Source organism: Apium graveolens, chromosome 7, assembly GCF_009905375.1.
Source record: "Apium graveolens cultivar Ventura chromosome 7, ASM990537v1, whole genome shotgun sequence".
NCBI classification, from domain to species: Eukaryota; Viridiplantae; Streptophyta; class Magnoliopsida; order Apiales; family Apiaceae; genus Apium; species Apium graveolens.
Genome location: NC_133653.1, coordinates 242044357 through 242069655, shown reverse-complemented (window position 1 = coordinate 242069655; position 25299 = coordinate 242044357). Strand labels below are relative to the sequence as shown.

The 25299-nt window shown below is 36.0% G+C and overlaps 1 pseudogene; it reads right to left on the bottom strand.

The window, feature by feature from the left end:
* Nucleotides 1-16722: 16722 nt before the first annotated feature.
* On the bottom strand, nt 16723-17557 carry LOC141675153 (prohibitin-3, mitochondrial-like; annotated as a pseudogene).
* Nucleotides 17558-25299: the final 7742 nt, after the last annotated feature.

Genomic DNA, 25299 nt, shown 5'->3' with positions numbered 1-25299 from the left:
GAGTTCCCTCACAAGGATTACTAAATCCATACATTCATCTACCTCTCCTTTTGCCAAGAAGGATCCTGCCTCTCTTATTCTTTGTTTTTCACTCAATCTTTTCTCTTATTCTCACATAAAAGGCTCAAATGTTGTTTGACCTATAGAAATAAGAGGTGGATGAGAAGAGGTAATCTGTGACCATATGATTAGAGGAAGACTATATAGGGCTAATCATGCTCATTTCACCAGGAAAAATAAGAGTGCATAAGCATCTATGACTGGGGTCACAGTTTGACTCACAGATTGCTCTGTGGTTGTGACAGTGTGTTGTCCTCCACTTGTAGTGAGAACCTCCATTGGAATTGGAGAGGATTTGACTGGGTTACTGTCATGTACACCAGCCTCAAACCTTTGTGCACCTTGCAGAGCACTATCACATAAATGTGATAAGATTGCCCTTTTTATGACATTGTCATAGGCAATTGTTCTTCTAGCTTTGACTGTTGAGACAGCTTCTGCTAGAGTTATGAGGGGTGTTGTTCTTTCTTGAGGAACCTCCAATTGAATTGGAGAGGATTTAGATAGCTCCCCCTCAGGAGTACTACCCTCAAACCTATCAGTTTGTTAAGACTGTTTTGCACATGAAGGTGCATGAGAAACATTAATGAAATATTCTGTAAACTGATAAACTTTCATGTCTGGTGGATTCTTTTCTCAAACAACTGAATCAATCTGAAGGTCATCAAGACATTGCTGTCCTTTTATAAAACATGTGGCTTTTGAAAGTCACCTAAGTGGGATTGTGTTTGAGTTTGTGTTTGTGTTGCTGTTGTTGTTCCATATTTAATGAAAGTTCTGATTCTTGTCTGAAAGTTCTAGTTTGTGTTTGTGTTGCTGTGCCTGGGTAAACCATAGTTTGGTTTTGAGATGTTTTAGCTGCAGTGTATCACATATACATGTTGATTGAAATTTGATTCTCCTGTTATTGTCTGAGTGGATTGTGTTAAACCTGTAATGCATTGAACATATTTATCTGTATTGATTAGGCATAACCATTGAGACATACAGTTGCATGCATTATGACAGGAAAACTAATAATCAATCAATTTGTAAACACAAGGCAATCATGACATAAACAATCAAGCAACAAAAACAAATTGATAAAGAAGAAGATAATTTCATTAATATTAAACATAGAGTACATTAAGATGCAGATTACATAAAGTAAATCCTGATCCTAACTACTCTAATTTAGACTTCTTCTTCTCATCCTCCAACCTCCTTGCCCTGCGCTGGTAAGCCCTGGACATGGAGTGTGCAAGAGAGATGATCCTCTCCTGCAACTCCAAAGCAGCAAGGCGTTGCTGCTCAGCCTCCCTTGCTCGCCTCTCCTGCTCGAAAGAGGCTTCCATCTCAAAGAAAAGAATGTCAATTTGATCATCCCACGAGAGTCCGTAAAAGACCTCAAGTGGAACATCAAAGGGGCTGTAAACTACCCCATTAATGCGGACACGAAGTCCGAAGGGATCAAAATACACCAAATCATCATCCAAATGATGAACCGGTAGATAAGCTCCATTAACAAGTCTGTAGAAGACTGGGGCATCGATTTTAATGAGAGAAAGAGAGATGAACAGAAGGTGAGTTTGAAATTTGATGTTTTTGTTGAGAGTAGGAGAGTGATGAGTGATAAAAAGTGAAGCGTTTTAATCTATAGATGGAGTAAAGATAGAAACTAAGAGACTCTTGAGTTGCCTGGATAATAGGAGTTATAATCACATAAGCCTACTAGACAGCTAGAAATGACTAGTGACTATTCCCCATGCAGGTACTCAAGAATATTAGTTTATATTAAAAAGTAACTATTCCCCATGCAAATAAGTGTGTACTCCCTACACAAAAAGTAACTCTCCCTATTAGCAAGCAATCCGATATGATTATCACTATCAATATACGCAAAACAACACAAATAATGTACTAGTCTACTAACATTGGACTAACATATTTCCACATAAGCAAGAAATTATACAAGCACGCAAATGTGTCAATAAGTCAGAGAAATTTAGAGACTAAGTATGTCAAAAGTATTTTTATGAACAGAATTTATGAATTAAATTTGTTCAGTTTTTCATACTTTTTGCTTCTTTTGATCTGTTATTTATTAAGTTCACATACTGAAGATATGACGTAATAAATATTCAGTTTACTTAGAGTTTTGAGAAATTCCAAGTTAATATTAATGGAAAAGTCTGGGTATTTATAGAAAAAGTAAAATACTTATCGAGAAGTCAAATAAACATTTGATATTAAACTTATCGAGAAGTAATTTTAAATATGAAAAAGGTACATTCGAGAAGTCAAGTGACTTATCGAGAACTCTGATAAATGCCCAGTTTGTCCAAAAAGGACTGAAATAATTCTAATTTATTTGAATTGAATCAAATTAAAATCAAAATAAATTTTCCAAAAGTATTTGTCTAAAATAATTCATTGAATTAAATTATTTTAGTTTTGAGTTATTGATAAGTCTTAAAATATCCTTGTCGAGAACTCTGTGAATTAACACTATTAGAGAACTCTACATGGTCTTATCGATAAGTCATAATAGAGCATATCGAGAAGTCATTCGAGAAGCCTATAGATAGACTTATCGAGGACTCACTCGAGAACTCTAAAATGACTTGTCGATGAGTCATTTTGACTTATCGAGAACTCAGTTCTCTATACCTTTGAGTACTTTTATTCTGCCTTGTGTTAATTTTACACATTAAAGATGTAAATTAACAACTAAGCAGTTTACTTAGAATTTGAAATATTCTAAGTTAATTTTTGAGCTTTTTTAAAGAAAAATAAATATACAGAGCTTCTGAAATATTTATAAGTCATATTTCAGTTAATTTCCAATTAAATCAAACTGGGTTGATTTATTAGAAATTAATCTGCTGCAAAACATTAGCTGAGTTCTTGCCTTAGGATGAAGAAATTGAGAATTCCAATTTCACTCACAAGTCTAGTGAAGGTTGCTTCATCCAAAGGTTTAGTAAAAATATCAGCTAATTGTTTTTCTGTTGGAACAAAAATGAGCTCAATGGTACCATTTGTAGCATGTTCCCTGATAAAATGGTACCTAACATCAATGTGCTTTGTTCTAGAATGATTAACTGGATTAGCTACTATAGATATGGCACTAGTATTGTCACACATAATAGGAATTTTGTGTAACACTAGACCATAGTCCATTAGCTGATTTCTAATCCAAAGCACTTGAGCACAACAACTTTCAGCAGCTATATATTCAGCCTCAGCTGTGGAAGTTGACACAAATTGCTGTTTCTTACTATACCAGGACACAAGTCTTTGACCAAGAAATTGACAGCTTCCACTAGTACTTTTCCTATCAACTCTGCATCCAGCAAAATCTGCATATGTGTATCCAACAGCTTCAAAACCAGTTCCCTTAGGATACCATAATCCCAAGTTTGGAGTTCCCTTAAAGTATCTGAAAATCCTTTTGACAACCATCAAATGTGATTCCTTTGGATTGGCTTGAAATCTGGCACATAAACAAGTAGCAAACATGATGTCTGGTCTACTAGTAGTCAAATACAGCAATGATCCAATCATCCCTCTATAGCTTGAAATATCCACACTCTTGCCTTTCTTGTCTTCATCCAACTTGGTTGCAGTAGACATTGGTGTAGATGCAGGTGAGCTATCTACCATACCAAATTTCTTCAATAAGTCATTCACATATTTGGTTTGGCTGATGAAAATACCATCACTTCTTTGACTAACTTGTAGGCTAAGGAAGTAACTCAATTCTCCCATCATGCTCATTTCATACTCACTCTGCATTAGCCTAGAGAATCTTTGACAAAGCTTTTCATTTGTAGATCCAAAGATGATATCATCCACATAGACTTGAACTAGGATCATATCTTCACCATGCTTCTTGTAGAAGAGAGTCTTATCAATAGTACCTCTAGTAAAACCATGTTTGAGTAGAAATTCTGACAGTGTGTCATACCAGGCTCTTGGTGCCTGTTTCAATCCATATAGAGCCTTAAGTAATTTGTAAACAAAGTTAGGAAATTCTGGATCTTCAAAGCCAGGTAGCTGTTGCACATAAACTTCTTCTTCTAATTCACCATTGAGAAAAGCACTCTTGACATCCATTTGATACACCTTGAAATTTGAGTGTGCAGCAAATGCCAGAAAGATTCTTATTGCTTCTAGTCTTGCAACAGGAGCAAAAGTCTCATCATAGTCAATTCCCTCTTCTTGTGAGTAGCCTTTAGCAACCATCCTTGCTTTGTTTCTAGTAAGAATTCCATTTTCATCCATTTTGTTCCTGTACACCCACTTAGTTCCAATTATGCTTCTATTCTTAAGTGCATGGACTAATTTCCAAACTTTGTTTCTCTCAAACTGATTCAGCTCCTCCTGCATAGCACATATCCAGTCAGGATCTAATAGGGCTTCTTCAGTTTTCTTGGGCTCTACTTGAGATAGAAAACATGCATGTAGGCATTCATTAGCAGTTGCACTTCTAGTTCTCACACCAGCCGATGGGTCACCAATAATAGCTTCTACTGTATGACTCCTATCCCACTTTCCGGTGTGTGTCTGTTGACTAGTGCCTTCATCATTTTCTTCAGTATTATCATGACTTTCATTTTCATTTTCTCCTTCTCCCCCTGAGTTTGTGCCATCAAATTCAGGTGTCTGAAGAGAGCTTTCATTTCCATGATTTTGTTCAGAGGTTTCTTATTGTCACTTGCTGTGTCACAACTTCATCTTCCTCATCAGAATCACTATCAATAGTTAGGTTTTCAAATGCAAGGGCTTCAACATCATTTATATCAAGGCATTTTAAGCCTGGACACTTGTCATCATCAAAAGTCACATATGTGCTTTCCATAATTTTCTTTTGATCAATCACATAAACTTTGTAGGATGTTCTTTCCAATGAATATCCCAGAAAAATTGCTTCAAAAGCTTTAGAGCCAAATTTTCCCACATATTCAGAGTTGTCTTTTAGAATATAACACTTGCTTCCAAACACATGTAGATGCTTCACTGTAGGCTTCCTATTAGACATCATTGAGTAGGGTGATTTGCCATGAGCTTTGTTGATGAGATATCTATTTTGAGTGTAGCATGCAGTATTAACAGCCTCTTCCCAAAAACTAGTTGGCAACTGAGCATCTTGTAGCAAAGTTCTAGTAGCTTCAACCAATGTTCTATTTTTCCTCTCAACTACTCCATTCTGTTGAGGTGTTCTAGCTGCTAAAAATTCTTGAACAATGCCTTTGCTTTTGCAGAATTCACTTAATGTTGAGTTTCTGAATTCTGTTCCATTATCACTCCTCAATCTTTTCACACTAACTTTTCCTTCAGCTTGCTTCTCAATTTTCTTGATGTGCTCAATTATAATGTTTGGAGTTTCATCTTTAGAGTACATGAACTCAACCCAAGTGTATCTTAAAAAATCATCAACCATGATAAGGGCATATTTGTTCCTTGAAATGGACAAGACATTTACTGGCCCAAACAAGTCCATGTGAATAAGTTACAGAGGTGCACTTATGGAATTCACAGATTTTGACTTGTGACTTGATCTTTTCATCTTTCCTTTCTGACAAGCTTCACAAACTTCCAGTTGATTAAATTCCAGACTGGGCATGTCTCTCACAAGCTCCTTCTTGACTAAGGTGTTGATTGCTTTGAAATTCAAGTGAGATAGCTTTTTATGCCACAGTTTGCTTTGCTCTTCTGATGACTTGGTGTAGAAACAACACACTCCTTCCTTATTTGTTGAGTCTAAGTCTGCAACAAACAAGCTTCCCTTTCTTACTCCCTTAAGAGCAATTTCACCAGTCTTTTTGCTAATAAAAGCACAATCTTCTTTGTTGATAACAACTTGAAAACCTCTGTCTGCAAATTGACTAACACTTAAAAAATTTACTTCTAATCCAGCACCTAGTGCTACATCTTCAATGACAACATTTCCAGAAACAATCTTGCCATATCCCATTGTGAATCCTTTGCTGTTGTCTCCAAAGGTCACCAAAGGGCCAGCCATCTCCTCAAATTGTGATAACAGGGCCTTATCACCTGTCATATGCCTGGAACATCCACTATCAATGACCCATATGACCTTCTTCCCTTTGCCCTACACATAATGAGGATTAAGCGTGTTTAGCTACCTAAGCTGTATTGGGCACTTTCTTCTTGTTAACTGATTTTGCAGAAGTAGAATGAGAATTTTGAGATAAAATGGAATTCATAGACTGTTGAGCATTTTCCCTTTCAGATATAGAACCAACTTTTGATTCTATGAGTTCAATTCTCAATTTGTAATAACTCTTCATCACTTTCATGTTGCAGGGAATGTAGTCAAACTTGTCACAGAATGAATATGGATCATTTGCCTTAGCTTCATTGTACTTGCAGACTCCTTCAGGTGAATTGCTAACAGTCTTTTTACAAAGATGAGTTAGGTGATTCATTGATCCACAATTCTCACACCTCTTTCTAGGAACATCTGCAACATAAGCAAAATTATTGCTTTTGTTTATCCCAATCTTTCCATTTCTATTCTTCTTTTTCTTTTTGACCTGTTTAGCTTTAATCTCCTTCACAGGCTCCTTAGTTTCTTGATTGGCTTTTGGTGTTTCAACAGAGATGGAAGACTGAGTTGTCTCATCATTTTTCTTTTCCTTGTCCTCATCAGCTATCTCATGTTTGATGATCAACTCTTCTTCACTGAAGTTCACTTCACATGCCTTGAACAAAGGTGATTCAACTTTCTTCAAAATAATTGGAACATTTTCAGTTTCAGTTGATTTCCCTTTGTCACTGACAGACTTCCTCTTGTTGTTCAAATCCTCATAATCAAGACCAATGGCAATGTTTGCACATGGCTTGTTCTTTTCATGATATTGGCCAATCAAATCAGAAGCATTTTTGAAGGATTTCAGCTTCACTTCATTCTTCTCCAGCTTTTCTCTCAATACTGCTTCAATTTCACTTGCACACTTTAATTTGTTCTTTAAGTATGCATTTTCTTGCTTAGCAGTATCAAGCTCAACCAGCAACAATTCAGTCTCTTGTTTTTCACTCTCAAGTTTTTCATTGATCTTTTTCAATCTGCTAACTTCCTCATTTGCAGCAACCATGCTTGTATGAATGTGGAACATTTCTGTGCTCATCTTTTCAACAGTTTCCTTATATTGACTCACATTTAAATCAATTGTGGTAAGAGTTGGTACCTGTGATTTAGATGATGAAGAATCTCCTTGCTCCAAGGCCATGAATGTATAGTTTCCAACTTCTTCATCTTCATCATTATCTGAATCATCCCAGCTCTTGCCCTCAGCAATATAAGCTTTCCCTTGTTGCTTCTTTAGAAGAGCATCATACTTTGCTTCCAATTCAAGATAGGCTTTGTCTTTCTTTGCCTTCATGGGTTTTCTACATTCTGTAGAAAAATGGGCCAACTCATCACAGTTAAAGCATCTTATTTTTGATCTATCAACTGATCCAGTTTTGTAGCCAGTTTTTCTATCATGAGTGTACTTCCCTTTCCCTTTCCAGCTGCTGTCTTTGTTGAAGGACTGTCCTTTGCTCTTGAAATATCTTGGTTTCTTTAATCTAATATTAGAGAATTTTCTAGCCAAGTAAGCCATTGATTTGTATAGCTCATCAAGCTCATCAAGAGTGTAGAACTCATCTTCTTCATTCAATTCCAGTATGACTTGCTCTTTAGTGTCATTGACTCTTTTCTCACTTGTAGAAGTTGTTGGAGTTGGGAATCTTTGCTCATCATTAAAAGTCTGGCCATCATTCACAATCAGTGCACTTGAGCCATCCATTACATATCCTTGACCAGCCCTTAATGACTTCTTTTGAATCATTTCAAGTTCATAAGTTTTCAGAACCCCATAGAGCACTTCCAGTGTGATTCTACTCAGATCCCTTCCTTCTCTGATTGCAGAGATCTTTTGTTTCAAATGGTCAGGAAGAGTGAGCAAGAATTTCAAATTCACTTCGTCAATATCATAAAATTTATCATGAAGCTGCAAGTCATTTATCAGCTTATTAAACCTTTCAAACACATCAGTAATACCCTCATTTGGTTTAGCCATAAAACCCTCATACTGAGAAATCAATATCCTTCTTTGATTTGACCTAACCTCCTCAGTTCCTTCACAAAGTATTTCAATCTTTTCCCAGATCTGTTTAGCAGTGTCACAGTTGACAATGTTATTATACATTACATTGTCAAATGACTCAATTAGTATCAGTTGCAAAGCACTGTCTAGGGAAATTTTCTCTCTTTCAGGTTCAGTATACTCAGAAGGATCCTTGGGAGCATAATGAGCTGGAATAACCATATCTCCATCTGTGGTTTCCTCAACTCTAACTACAGGAGTGAAGGGCCCATTCTTGAGGATACCAATGTAGAGATGATAGGCCATTCTTATAAACAGCAACATTTTCTTTTTCCATAAAGTGTAATTGGCCTTATCAAAGGGAGGAATCTTGATACTACTGATTTTCTGTGTATTCATTTTTCTAAGATCTAATCTGTTTACTTTCAGATTTTGCTCTGATACCACTTGTTAGATATGAATACAACACAGGGGGGGGGGGTGAATGTGTTTTGGCTTAAATGTTTGATTTTCGATTGACTTAGGCTTTAGCAGTTGGTTGTTGTTTATGATTTAGTAGAATGGATGTTAAACATAAATAGCTGTGCAAATATGTAAAACAAAGATCTTCAAAACTCACTTAATTTTATATTAAAAATCAAGCAGTGTTTTGCTACAAAATCTCTAAGTTCTTGTTTTAGAACTTAGCTACTTTCTTGAGAGAGAACACACACTTTTCTATTCTTCTAGTTCTTCTTTTTTTAACTAGAGGACCAGTGTTAACTTTATAACTCAGTTAACTGCTGGTTTACACAGTGGATAATAAACACGCTATTAGCTTTTCTAAACTGTCACTTGTCATTCTATTTATAGAAAAGCAAATCTTCAATTTCTGGCTTAGCATATCTTTAGCATCCCGTGTTAACTTTAATCTCCTCTGTCAGTTAATCTTTGTCATTGATCTTGCACATCTCTCAAGCTGCTTTTTGTAGACTTGTCAATCCAGCTGTGTGAATTGTTTGTTGATTTGCAACCTTGGATATTGAACTGTTCTGTAATTCGGTACTTAGAGAAATTTCTTCACTTCGAGATCTTCAGTTAAGCTGTAGAGAACTCGACATCTCAATAGGCATGTTGGCTTGTCGATATCTCTGAAACTTCATTGTTTCCTAGACTTATCGACAACTCTGAGTTCTCTAGTGAATTTTGGTTTATCGATAACTCAGAGTTCTCTAATGGACTTTGGCTTATCGATAACTCAGAGTTCTCTAATGAATGTATACTTTTTGATATCTCTGAGTTCTCGACAGATAATTCCTGAGTTCTCTACACCCGGTGGATGTTGCTTATCCGTCGAGTAGTGATGGCTTATCCGTCGAGTAGACATTCCTCATCCGTCGAGTAGATATTGCTCATCCGTCGGGTAGATGTTACTCATCCGTCGGTACTCTCTGGAGTTTAAATGACTTCTCGATAAGTCATTCTGGAGTTCTCGAATGATTTCTCTATAACGCTAATTATGTGACTTGTAGAGATCTTGACTTAGAATGTTTTATACCAAACAGATTTATTCAACTCCAATCTTCTTCATAATTCTTCTGAGGCATGATCTTCTTGATCTTCTTCCAGATAGAATTCTTAGGCTTGACACTGTTTAGAGAAAAATGCTCCAGTCTGCTCCATTTACATTTTACAGACATTAAGTGTTACAAGTATGAATTACAGATTAAGGTTACAATACAACTAATCTTAGGGTTGTCAATATGACTTAATCTTGTTATGATACAGGCATGTCTTGCACAACAATCTCCCCCAATTTGTGAGAAGATTGCTTATCATAAATTCATGCCTGTTAACAAGACTAAACCCAAGTTAAAGAATGAAAATAAAATGATACAAAAGCTGATACAACACTTATACATTAGACAGTTTACAATAATTAAGTAAAGACCGAGCTGTCTGATTCTTTCTCAATTATGTTCTTAATTTGTATAAGTATTTCCAATTCTTCTCGAATGTGGGTGTCAGCTAAAGCCTCTATTAGTTTCAGCAAATCTGGATTAGGATTTCTAGCTAACATCCCTATCCTTTAACTTGACAAAGAGCCAGCTTTTATATTCAGAAATCTTCCATCCTTTGATATTCTGCTCTTGCCTGCTGCCTTCAACTCTTCTGATATACTCAGATCATAGATGTTGATGATATTATTAGCTCCAGTAATCTTTGACATCATCTATTATATATTACACCTAGGAACGTCATACAAATAGAAAAATTCTCCATTCATCCCTTCTCGTGGATGACTTTGCCTGATGAGAAGCCCTTCCTATTATGTTGTTTGTCTGCCACCAGATAGTAGTAGCCATGATTAGATTTTCTTAGACTGAAGAAGTGACTAACTTCCTCCATGGTAGTGGCAAGAAATCCCAAGTCCATGTACATGATGTATAAAGCTAGGACAAGCTTGTAACTGTTGAGGAACAGGAACTGGAGTAGGTGTGGATGTTTGGGCCTTGGCTGTATCTTTCTTTGGCTTGGCCTTAGGTTTATCGCTAGTATGTGATCCGAATGATTTGGGAATCCTGGGAGGAGCCATTTCTGCATAAAAAATATGAAAAATATTAGTAAACGTAGCAACAAGGCATGTCTAGACTTTGGGGCACGCCCAAATGGTATCAAATCTGCTAATGAAGGCTTAAAACATATGATATGCAAAAAAGTAGCAGGTAAAAATAAATAAAAATACGAAGGAAATGAAGTACAATGTACAATATACAAGTAAAGAAACTAAGGTAATATCAAGATAACATATATATAAGACACGTCCTAAAAGGAGGGCGCGCCTTCCAAAATACTATCATTGTTCAAACCTAAGGGGGTTCACTTTGAGTGGTACTGTCTTCATGTTCTTCTTCATCTTCTTCCTCATCATTGTCAATTTTAACAACATGATTAAGGGGAACGCCTTTCCTAAACTCTGTGTATCTACATTTAGTCCCAACACGACAAGATAGAATACTAACTCGCATTAGATTGGATTCAGTGACAAGTATCTTCAAATTCCACCTCTCCGCAGCAATCTTAAGCATGGCCTTTGCCCTTTCTTTGGGCGCACCCTAACGATCGTCCATGGTGGGCTTTTCTGGTATAGAAGGGAAAAATAACATGAGAACAAAAGAACAAAGATGAAAATAAAAAAAAATAATAAGTAGGGCGCGCCCATACTTGGATCTGTGTTAAACTGGATCCTAGCCCTAGGAACATCATACAAATAGAAAAAATTCTCCTTTCATCCCTTCTCATGGATGACTTTGCCTGATGAGAATCCCTTCTTATTATGTTGTTTGTCTACCACCAGATAGTAGTATCCATGATCATATTTTCTTAGACTGAAGAAGTGACTAACTTCCTCCATGGTAGGGGTAAGAAATCCCAAGTCCATATACATGATGTATAAAGCTAGGACAAGCTTGTAACTGTTGGGAAATAGTTGAAGAGGGGCCAAGTCATATAGCTCAATCACATCCCTCAAGTAGGGATGGAGAGGCACGCCCACACCTAAAGATACCAGCTTTGGGCTGGTAACCATCCTTGGAATTTTGAAATTCCTGCCATAATTGAAGAGATGGGGACGCATCATGCTCAGAGGGCATGCCCATATCCCTTCTATATCATAGTATTCCATTAACCATTCTAATTGTTCATCTAAACAATTAGATGAAAGCCCCACATAGAATAGCTTGCCCTGCTCCTTTATGAAACTCTTCTTCATGGCCTCTGTGCAAACTTCATACTTACTCCAATCAAAATTCAACTTGTTGTCAGAAACTTCACAGTGAACAAATGGTGTGGGTGAAGGTGTTGGAGAAGTAGAGAATTGAAGGTATCCTCGTCGAAAATGTTCATCTCATCATGAAGAGGTGATAAGATCTCCTCAGGCGTGCCCTCAGGATTAGGGGAAGTAGGCGCGCCTTGAGATGGACTAGAGGAGATTTCCCTATAAGAAACTTTTGATGGGCTTGCACTAACATTGACCCCAATCTCCGTGCTCCTATATCTTTCTTCATTCAAAGAATCCAACCAATCATCGTCATCAAATTCTGTCTCAACAGGAGCAAAAGATCTCTCTTTTTCAACTAGCTTTTATTTGCCATGTCCCCGAGATAAAGGGATGTTTTCCATGGAGGAACTATTTGGAGAATTTTCCATTAAATTTCCTTCTTTGGAATCTTGAACGAGGCCCGCCACTCGATTTAAAAACTCGGGAGTGTGGTGAGCATTTAGGGGTTGAGGTTTGAAATAAGTATTAGAAGGAGAGTAAATTCCAAGGTTTGAGATAAATTCCTTGAAAGGGTGAAAAGGAGAAGACGCGTCCTCGTCTTCCAGCTATCAAAAGAAAAGAAAAAACATTAAGGGCGCGTCCAATTCAGAAAAAGGAAAAGAAAATATGAAAAGCGGATAGTAGATGGCATGCACTGAGAAGATAGCACGCTCCATTCAGAAGTTATATATATCGAAGTAGGGTAAAAAGCATCTATCCTATCAATTTTTAAAGGCGCGCCTTCTTGCACTAAGAAGGCGCGCCCGGAAAAGGTTGTGTCTATTACAGCACAGAAAAATAGTTACTGAAGGAAAGGCGTGTCCTATCAAGAGATAAAGCTCACCTTAAGTCATGTTTTGTACTTGAAATCCAACATCCCTATTGAAGGATACACATGATGGCGCGCCCTAAGCTATTGGCGAGCTTTAAACAAATACCGTGATATACGCACTCTGAACCCAAATTGGGCATACAATAATAACTGTTGAAATTCTTAAGATCATAAATTTGAAATTCAAAACCCTATGATTTCGGGTCTAAATTGCAAAAATCTGAATACACACAATATATATACACATATACATACACTATATATTACATATCAAGAACAATTAATATAAGAAGATGGACAGATTTTCTTACATGCACTAACCATTACATCACCAAATTGTGAAAGAAGAAGGGATTTGTGTACCTTTCTGATTGCTTAAGAATTTTACCGGAAAAGAATCAAAAAATGTTGAGGAACCAAGCAGTTTTGATTGAAATCACCGGCACTATTTAACAAGAAAGAGAGGATAAACCTAAAAGTAAAAGTAAAACAATGAAAAGTTACTTGTATTTATAGATGAAAAAGTGACAGTTTTCAAATCAAATCGAGTCAATCAGGATGATCACGATCCCCGAGAAATAAGGGGACCCATTTTAAAAATTGCTTGGAATTCCAAGAACGCGCCCTCATGATGGCACGCCTTCTTCGGGGTTACAGGGATTTGATAAGAATATATGATGATAAAGAAACTCTAAGTTTCCAGAGGACGCGCCGTATTGGTGGCGCGCCTTATAAGATAATGATGAGAATATGCTGATTTATACAAATTTTAAACAAAGATAAGAAATTCCAATCCCATTTTCAATAGCACACGGAATTTGGGGGGTAGGTGTTATGCCTGAAATTTGGTATAAACGTTACTTTGAGTCAGAGTCAGATAATATGGTTAAAATTGAGATATGTGCACCTAAGATTGAGGAATTAACAAAGCCAGTTTCCTTAAATATTAAAGTCAGAAGGCGCGCCCTAATTGAATCAGATAAGGTGCGCCCTGGACCCATAAGGTTGGTTTGTCAACTACTTGTTTGGAGGAATTGGCTGACCCTTTTTTGTCAGAAGGAGGCGCGCCCTCAGAAGGAGTCTGTTTGGTCTTTTGAGGATTATAGGGCGCACCCTTGAAAAAGAAGTAAATTAATAAAGTATTGGATCGGCTGCTTGGATGGTTTTTCTTGAGGATTCAAAGAAGATGGAGATGATTATTACTAACGTATTTGCTGCAGGTACTCTATTAAAGATGTCCTTCCTATAATGTAACCACAGGAAGGCGGTGTGCATGGTCAGAGACCTCCAGGGGTATGTCTGGACAGAAGGCCTCCTCCTGTAGTCGATGAGGTCCTCATTATCGATGTGGGGTGAATTCTGGTGTGTGCTTTAAGAACTTTGTCTCTATAGTCAACGGGTGTCCTCGTTGGGAGACTTCGGAGTATCCTGCACTTTGCACCCAAAAGCTTGGGATCACTTGTCCAGTAATCTGGTAGGGGCTCCTTATCCAGGGGACAAGGATGCGTCCAATATTTGGGGTGAACCACAGCTATACCTGTGTCCATGAATTAGAGAAATAGCTGGAAGTGGAGGGTTATTCTTGGCTAGGGAGATGCCTTATCCGTGAAGTCTCGAAGCCATGGGTGAGCCTTGGGCCTTAGTGGTTGGGCCTCATCGGCGGACATTCCTAGAGCTAGTAGAAGAAGGTTTCCAATAGGTTTCCTACTGGGTCTCGGGACAAGAGATCTAAGCCCATTAGGTTTCTTGTTCCCCAAGAAGTACGTTGGCTTGATTCCCTATAAATATAGATACGTAGGCAAATTGCAAGGGGTCAGAAGCGAGAGCGCAAATGAGCTACCACTAACCCTAAGAAATCTCAGCCACCAATAATCACCACCACCAAACGCTATTCATACTTTCCGATGAACACTGTTCATAAAATCCGACGAGTGCTGTTCACGTCTTCCGACGAAGAATCACAGTCACAGATCTTATTTTCGGCTACGAACCTCAAACTTTATTGCTCCCAAATTCCCCCGTCAACATAGATTATTTTATTATCAAAATATAAAAATAAAGTTAAAAGTAAAAAAATAATATACTATAAATAGAACAAATTTATTTTAGTAAAGTAGTTAAGGACAACACAGAAATTTATAAAAACTTTAAAAAATTTGGTGTGATATCGAATTTGGTATATTGTTTATATGAAAACAAAATGATATAGTAATTTTTAGAGTTAGTTTGTAGATGAGTTTTACACCAAAATAGATAAAATACATATGTAGTCATATAAATGTGGTTTTATTGATTTGGCCATCAACGTGAAAAAAATTAATTTACAAGGGCAATAAATTGTGATAGGATATGCATGTAGAATTACATAAATATAACTCAAAAAAAGAAAAGATAATAAAAATTGGATGAAAAGCAACTCTAGTAGAGAGATATATCTACTTTTTTCTAGTCGTATATAAATAGAACAGAGCCTTGTTTGGGAGTAATAGTTTGTAAAATACTCTAGTGTGCTCCTTATTGCATATAACATAGATAGAAGCGTAGCCAAAAAAAGAACATGAGTCCTAGAAACATAGTTCTCCTCGCATAAAAAAAGGTACAAAAGTTGTTGACTGATTAATTATCAAGTCCTCCTAATGCTCGACAGCCTACTAATTAAACAACAAAGTCTCAGGTGGAGGGATTTGCAACGATAGAAGAAGAAAAAGGCCATCAGCAGCCTCCTGATAAAAATGATGCAAACCTTGCCCTGACAAACACAATGGAATCAAATTAGTCAATCTAATAATTAGCATGACTGTATGAGAGGAAAGTGATACCATGCCTAGTAGAGCCCAACAATAAACTGGGATAATTAGCATCACTGAGTAAATGCTTCATCTTAAATATAATAAAATTCATGAAAATACTAATACAAGGTAAAAAGATTTGGATCTAGTTTGTACCACAACCATCCGATCGAAAAAGATACAGAACACACGACTATATATATGTAACATAATAAAGGCGTACGTTTTACCGATCAATGTTACCGGTATATATATATATATTATACTATAATAACCGGAATGGGGTATAACTTGGTTCAACGGTTATTCCCTAATTTTGGTTATTAAAAAATAAATGAATAGTGTTATATATCCGCTAAACTACTAAATTACTAAAAAACTACACATAGTCTACTTATCATAATAAACTACAATCACAACTTATCATATTATTAAAACAAATAGCGTTATATATCCGTTATACTACTAAATTGTTAAACTACTTATCCTACTAAACTACGACCTCATGTTTTCCTATTATTTTTTTATAAATTTATTATTATTATATATTTATATAAATATTTTAAAATTATTATATGACGGGATAAATAAAATATTAATGAGAACCCGTGCATCGTACATGATTTAAGCTATCTATATTTATACTATAATAGCCGGAATGGGATATAATTTGGTTCAAAGGTTATTCTCTAATTTTGGTCATTAAAAAAATAAACAAATAGTTTTACATATCCGCTAAACTACTAAACTATTAATCTACTACACACAAGTGTACTTATTCTACTAAACTACAATCCCAACTTATCCTTTTATTAAAAAATTAAATAAATAGTTTTATATATCCACTAAACTACTAAATTATTAAACAACTAGATATAGTATACTTATCCTACTAAATTACGACCACAAGTTATTATATTATTTTTTTCATAAATTTATTATTATTATATAATTATATAATAATTTTAAAATAATAATATGACGGGATAAATAAAAATTTTAAATATTAACGGGAACCCGTTCATCGCACGGGATTTAAGCTAGTATATCTAGCACTACAAACCGGCTGTACTAGATGTAACCAAACAGTGTTCAAGATAATTTTCGAGTAATAAAGGAATAAATTCATACCCACAATTTAATTCAACGGTTGAGTCCAAGAAGCAAATTGTTATCCTTTGGTAGGTAGGCAACATTTGAACTCCTAGACAAAGTGGCAGAAACCTCCTTGGAAGCCTCAATCTTCCTCAACTGAATCAACCCGGTTCCAGACTCCTTGGTAGCATATGATATTAGCTTAGCAGACTCACTCTCACCTTCTTCCCTAATAATCTCAGCACGTCTCTCATGGTCCGCTTTGACCATAACATACTTAGACCTTTCAGTCTCTTGTTGTGCCACCTGTTTGGCCTCCACAGCTCTAGAAAACTCATTACCATAAGACAAATGCGTTATGGCCACATCATCAAGAAGAATATTGAAATCCTTAGCTCGTTGGGTCAAACTATCGCGAACCAATGCAGACACCTTAGGACGCTCGGTAAGGAGCTCATCAGCATTAAACTGGGCAACCACGACCTTCAAAATCTCATTACCAATGGATGGAAGAACTTTCTCGTCATACTCAACGCCTAACTCTTTGTAAATTGTTGGGAGTTTAGCTTCATCGGGTCGAGAAAGAACCCTAAGGGTTAGATTAACCATTTGAAGATCTTTAGTACCTAAGATTGACGAGAATGTATATTTAGTACGGATATAAAAAATGTTAGGGGTTTGGAGAAAAGGGATGAGAAAGTGGGTCCCTTCCTTCGCCAGTGGGTTGATCAATGATGCCATGGAGACGGTCCATGAGGACTGCACGTTAGCCGCCGTCGACCGTGTAGATGGAGGAGTTGACTACTGTGGCTGCTACACCCACACCAAAGGCAGCACGTGCTATGTTGGTGAGTAGAGATATAGCTGCTTGATTTCCAGCCATTTTATATCAGAGGATCCAACAACCTCAAAAATGACAGACGAGATTAATTTTAGTTAGGGTTTGTAGGGAGGGTTCGGACCTGGGAGTTTGGCGGAGGATATATGTTACAACTCCTTAAAAATAGGAAATTTTACCCAAAGTTTTTTGTTATCCTATCACCTTGTTTCGGGAAAAAGTACCTGAACAGAATGTGCACAAGTAAGACCATTGTTATGTAATGCATTTAATATAACAGTTTAATGCATAAATGTGGTTGAAGTATCGCTGAATTCACAAATTATTGCCTCATTTTTAGATTTTAGCGCTTATCCTTGTCTTTCACCTTTTAAATTGATGATGACCGTCACACTCCGTTAAGTCTGTTCTGTTGAGTGTTTAAAAGATAAAAATTAATAGAATAACTAAAGTATATTTCAGAGAGTTTACTGCAATAAAGGCGGGTCAGTGACTATATTCATTCTCATATATGGTCCAATTAAATGTAGCCACTTTCCCAATATGCTACACCCCCGGCACACACATGCACGCATGCAAAATCACGCACGTTTCAGACACACAACACACACATTATGAACACACGACACACACACACACACACCTTACACCAAAACGTGTGAGGGTAGTTTTGTTTTTTAAAGCACTTTCATAATTGAAATCAAACATTAAATAGATTAGTTTTTTTATTTATACTTTTTGGTGAATTAATTGAAACTATTTGATATTGTAAATCACAAATATGTTTCATGATTTTTATTAGAAGGGTAAAATCACAAATAAAGTTCACTTATTATGTTTATATTCCAAGGTCGTGTTTTATATACACACACAAATACAAATGATTGTTACTTCATTTAAAAACCCCAAATAGCACTGCTTTGTCAGTGCTGCTAATGTGGACTTGACAACCATCTCCAATTGAAAAGATAAAAGATAACAATGTTTAGTTTTTTAATATCAGCCAATATTTTGTGAATTTAATGAAACTTTTGTCACGTTTATGTATTAAACTCTTAATGTAATACGGGGTGCTTACTCGCACCAATTTTTATTTATACTTTTTAATTATATATATGCACAAATATGTATACATTATAATTTTAACTTTATAATCTTGTCTTTTATTATATCCTTTATAACTTTTATATAGTATTTGAAAAAAAAGTTAAATTCTTCATATTTAAATTTGATTTTGTTCATTTAGTAAAAATATTAGAGTGTGAGTTACACTATAGTAATTTTTAGGAAAGTCAATTTTAGAGGTACTATTTTGGAACTCTGCCCTCGAATGATACGTAAATCTATTAAGGAAGGGTTGGTTTGATAATGAAGTACAAATTCCCTAGCTTATCCCCGCGACAAAATTGCAGCGAAAGAGTTACTCCCTCCGTCCCTTCCAATTGTTATCGTTTCTAAGAGGGTGTCCGACACACATTTTAAGAATATCCGCAGCAGTGGCCATAGACTGATGTTGATACTGCAAAATACCCGATATTGCTGCCAAAATGTAATATCGCGATATCTCGTCAGCCTTAATCCACCGGTTATAATACTCTTTCTCATCTTCAGGAGCATCAGCAACAGGCTGATCAGGCTTGGGTTCATAAGTGCAAAACTTGTACTCCTCAGTGATCAACACAATGTCCAAATTTCATTTCCATTCAATATAGTTAGGTCCGGTAAGTTTGTTATCCTTAAGTATGGTAAACACTGGATTAAACCCCATTGTATCCTGAGAATCATGCATAAAAACATCACATAACACATAAAGGGTGCATTAAATATTAAGACCTATTGGTTCCTATAACAATTATTAAAATTAATGCACTAATATTTAAACACCATAAATTTCTGGTACGTCACGATGGGTGACATCTATACCACCTAAATTTGTTTAAAAGTTACTTCGGTCATATTACTAAATAATACGCCACATTGGGGTGGTCAATATTATTTTTTATAGCTAAGTGTATACCATTATCAAATCTTAAATCATAATTATACCAGATGCCATCAAATGATATCTTATAATTATCCACAATTTAAGAAACTTGGTACACCACGATGGGTGACATGTATACCTTCCAATATTCATTATCAATTTAAGAAGTTTGTTCTAGTAATCTCCTTAACATTCTAGACACCATAAATTACATGTCACTATGGGTGACTTATATATAATTTATATTTGTCTCTATGTTAAATTATATACAAACAATAATGGAGACCATGGGATTTGATTTCATATCAATTCCCTCTCCCACTTAGTATTTACTTTGAGGATTTTAATCTAAATGCATCGTCCTATGTTATTTCTTTGAATTCCACATGTAATATGTAAACAACAAAGAACACATAACATATCAGCATACTCACATGATTAAAGCATTTAAAATATTCTTATGTCCATGTCATTCTAGTATGCTCGGGTTAGTATCACATGGCATAATAACATAGACAAGAAATACATAGTAGCAATAATCAAGATCAGCAGAAACTAATAAAGCAAATTCACTATTATGGCCTCATATAAGCTGATTAACAGATGTCTTGATCAACGCATGTCCTTATCAATGGATGTCCTGGTCAACTGATATCTTGATCAACAGATGTCCTTATCAACGTATATCATTTTCAACTGATGTCTTGATCAACGGATATCCTGATCAACGAATGTCCTGATCAACGGATGTCCTCAAATTCATCCCTTAAAAATTTTTGAAAATCTTCGAGAGCCTGGTTGAACCCCTAAACAGCCTTAGAATGACTTGAAAATTGGAGCCATAGATCTTTAGATGTATATCACCATCTTCCTCTCATTCTGCCGTTTCCGAAAATGTATTGTAATCCCAAATCGGACATCGTACACAAAATCTGCAGCCAAAACAGCGAAGCTCCCCGAAAACAGCAGCGGAAAATCTCTGTTTCTTACAGCTTCGTTGATCAAACAATTACATACAATTTAATACAGCTGAATAAGCCTATTCTATTACATCATATTATAACCTTGATCAATTATATATTGAGACTACAAGATTACAAAACCTAAATAGAATAGACTATCACGATCAACCGTCGTGATTTATAACAAAACCATGATAAACCACGTGGGATCTTCACCATAATAAAATAACCACGATTAAATCACGTGGGACCCAAAAATATAATTACATCATGGTCATAATAGTGAATAATAACTTGCATCACAGAATCAATACAAGCATACCACTATATACATGTATATATAATAATGACATGGACTCCAATTAGGTTATGAAGGAGTTTTCTTGAGACTTCCGGGTTGTGAAAACGTAAAAACGGTTGAAATCGGTTGATCCCGATTATACAAAATAATTTATAATTAATCTAAAAAATAATTTATAAAATCCATAAATTATTTTAAAAACCATATAATAACATAAAAATTAATAGAAAAATATCACAATTATCTATATTTTATTGTGGACCTTTAAAAATTAAAATACTCAAATTTTATCATATTTACATATCCAAACACAAATACACTTAACAGATAATTCACCAAAAATTTATATAATAATCACATAATATTTATTTATTGATAAAAATAAGTTAGACGATATATCCCGGATATTACAAGAGTTTATGGCCTTGATGTCCTTGGAATGGAGAAAGTCTTTGTCTTTTAGAGTGTTCTGCAAGATGTTATTATCACCCTACAGCCTTTTCAGGCGCGCCTTCTCTTCCAAAAGCTTATCCACCACCTGATTAAAATGGATGAATATCTGACAAGAAGCCTTAATAGAAGCCCTAATAGAAGGCCTGGTGGCATCCTCCAGGCTCATTGCTCTCCATTGTTCCACCTCCTCATCTGTGACATGGAGAGAAGCCAAAGGACCAAGGAAGTTCAGGGAAGCAGAAGATCTGGAAGGCGAGCTATCTGTCCTTGGCCTCTTGGGCGTGCCCTGTTTTTCAGTCAGGTCAATGATTGGCCTTTTTGTGACAGGGATAGGTTGAGGAACAGGAACTGGAGTAGGTGTGGATGTTTGGGCCTTGGCTGTATCTTTCTTTGGCTTGGCCTTAGGTTTATCGCTAGTATGTGATCCGAATGATTTGGGAATCCTGGGAGGAGCCATTTCTGCATAAAACATATGAAAAATATTAGTAAACGTAGCAACAAGGCATGTCTAGACTTTGGGGCACGCCCAAATGGTATCAAATCTGCTAATGAAGGCTCAAAACATATGATATGCAAAAAAGTAGCAGGTAAAAATAAATAAAAATACGAAGCAAATGAAGTACAATGTACAATATACAAGTAAAGAAACTAAGGTAACATCAAGATAACATATATATAAGACACGTCCTAAAAGGAGGGCGCGCCTTCCAAAATACTATCATTGTTCAAACCTAAGGGGGTTCACTTTGAGTGGTACTGTCTTCATGTTCTTCTTCATCTTCTTCCTCATCATTGTCAATTTTAACAACATGATTAAGGGGAACGCCTTTCCTAAACTCTGTGTATCTACATTTGGTCCCAACACGACAAGATAGAATAGTAACTCGCATTAGATTGGATTCAGTGACAAGTATCTTCAAATTCCACCTCTCCGCAGCAATCTTAAGCATGGCCTTTGCCCTTTCTTTGGGCGCGCCCTAACGATCGTCCATGGTGGGCTTTTCTGGTACAGAAGGGAAAAATAACATGGAAACAAAAGAACAAAGATGAAAATAAAAAAAATAATAAGTAGGGCGCGCCCATAATTAGATCTGTGTTAAACTGGATCCTGGCCATAAGAACATCATACAAATAGAAAAAATTCTCCTTTCATCCCTTCTCATGGATGACTTTTGTTAGATATATTTGATAATGTCATGGCTAATATGTTTTATGTTTAGCTTTCAGATCTTACGTGAACAGGATAAATCAGTACTTAACTGTTGATCAGTACTTATACTGGAAGTCAGGACTTAAGGATATCAGTACTTATATTATCAGGAGATAATCATCAGAAGATAGATATCAGAACTTAAGTGCTGAAGGACAACCAGATAAGGACAGTAGCTGATTAAAGGAAAGAAGATCGAGATAAACATAAGAAGAGATATGCATGAAGAAGGAATTCCGTGAAGAATGGAATACTTGGAAGAAAAGATATCTGATTGATATATTTTAGAAAGCAGAATTATATTCCATATCAATTAGCGATTATCTTGTAACTGTGTAGTATATAAACACAGGCATAGGGTTTACACTATAAGTGTTATCATTATCGAAGTTATTATTCTTTATAACCCTAGCAGCTCTCGTGATATTTGTTCATCACTGAGAGGTAACAGTTCCATACTGTAATAGAGTTTATTGTTTCAATAAAGTTTGTTTTCTGTTATTTAAGTTCTTAAAGTTCGATTTGAGTGTACTATATACTGTATTCACCCCCTCTACAGTGTGTGTGTGACCTAACAATTGGTATCAGAGCCTATCTGTTAACTTACATACAGTTAAAGATCCAAACACAATCATGTCGGACACAGAAACTTCAACTAAGCCTACCACAACTGAGGAACCACCAAAGACACTAATTCAGAGTCGGTATGAGACCATCAGAGTCCCCATACTGAGACCATCTGAATATCCCATATGGAAGGTAAGGATGATCATGTTCCTGGAAGCAACAGATCCAGAATACCTGGATAGAATCAAGGAAGGTCCTCACAAACCAACCAAACTCGCTGTTGCAGTTGCAGGTGAAGCAGCAATGACCGTACCAAAGGAGAAGAGTGATTATACTGCTGAAGACATAGCATCAATTGCTAAGGATGGTAAGGTACGACACTTACTGCATAGTGCCATTGATAATGTAATGTCAAACAGGGTAATCAACTGCAAGACTGCTAAGGAGATATGGGATGCTCTGGAAACAAGGTGTCAGGGAACTGACACAATTAAGAAGAACAGGAAGACAATACTTACTCAAGAGTATGAACACTTTGACTCAAAGACTAATGAGTCATTGAATGATTTATATGATAGATTTGTCAAACTTTTGAATGATTTGTCATTGGTTGATAAAGAGTATGATCTTGAAGATTCAAACCTTAAGTTCCTGTTAGCTCTTCCTAAATGCTGGGATTTGAAGGCAACGACAATAAGAGACAACTACAATCTTGATGAAACAACTCTTGACGAAATCTATGGAATGCTCAAGACTCATGAGCTGGAGATGGAACAAAGAAGCAAGAGGAAAGGAGGAAAGTCAAGGAGAATCGCTCTTAAGGCTAAAGAAGAATTCCCCAAGGCAGCTTCCTCAAAGAAAGACAAGGGTAAAGCTCTTTTCATAAAGTCTGATACTGAGTCATCAAGTTCTGAGAGTGATGATGACTCAGATTCTGAAAGCTTGCCTGAGACCGATGCTGATGAGGAGATGATGAAGCTGTGTGCTCTTATGGTGAAAGGAATCACCAAGATTGCATACAGGAAGTTCAGGAAGGGAAAGAAGTTTTCCAGAAAAAGCATAAATTCTGATAAGAAGAATTTCAGAAGATCTGAAGGCAGAGGAGGAAAGTCTGACAGAGGAGATTACACCAATATTAAATGCTATAACTGTGGTGAGAAAGGCCACATATCTCCTGACTGCAAGAAGGTAAAGGGTGACAGAGGCAAGGCTCTTGTCACAAAGCAGAAAAGTTGGACAGACACTTCAGACTCTGAAAGTGAGGAGAACTATGCATTGATGGCAAATGCTGATAAAGAAAGTGCTGAGAGCAGTTCTGAAGCTGCTGAAACAAAGGTACCTCAGACAACTTATGCTTTTCATACTGATGATATTAATGAGTTGAGAAGATATCTTAAAACCATGTTTGTTAGTTATAGAGATCAAACCTTAACATGTGAAAGATTAACTTCTGAAAATCTTGCTTTTAAGAAAAGAAATGATTTCTTAGAAAAAGAGTTAGTTATATTCCATCAAACTCAGAAGGATAGAGATGATGCTTTTTATGTTAGGGATGAAGTGCTAAAAATGAATGAATCTCTAAAAACTGAGTTAGAAAAGGAAAGAGAGATAATCAGGACTTGGACTAACTCTGGCAGAACAACTCAAAATTTGCTAAGTAGTGAAAATTGGAAAGAGGGCTTAGGTTATGGAGAGAATAAGAATGATAAAGGAACTGAAGAAATTAAGCCTGTTGTTAAGCAAAAGCCAAAGTTAAAACCTGTTAAGTTTGTAACTGTAAAGTCTGATAATGAGAATCAGAAGTTAAAGAGGAATTAACTTCTGACAAACTAAAATAGGAAAAGACAGCTGAAGTAAACATAGGCTTAATGACAAAGAAGCAGCTTAAGTATAAGCTGAAAGATGTCAAGAATACAAACAAGGTAAAATCACCTAGGAAAAATAGGAATGGAAAGGAAGGTGTGAATAAAAGCAATGATTATAAACCTGTTCCTGATGCTCCTAGGAAAATATGTCATAACTGTGGAAGTTCTAACCATCTGGCTTCTTTTTGCAGGAAAAATAAGAATATTAACTCCTTACCTTCAAAATCAGGAGTTAAGAGTCAGTCAGTTAGATACAAACCACAAAATCCTTGTTTTCATTGTGGTAGTTTATGGTATTCCATTTATACTTGTAAGGAATATCATAGTCTGTACTATGATTATTATCAAATAAAACCTTCTTTGAAGAAAGTTTCCATTGTTCCTTCTAGTGTAAATTCTAATTCAAAGTCTGATAATGTAAATTCTGATAAGAAAAATGTTAACA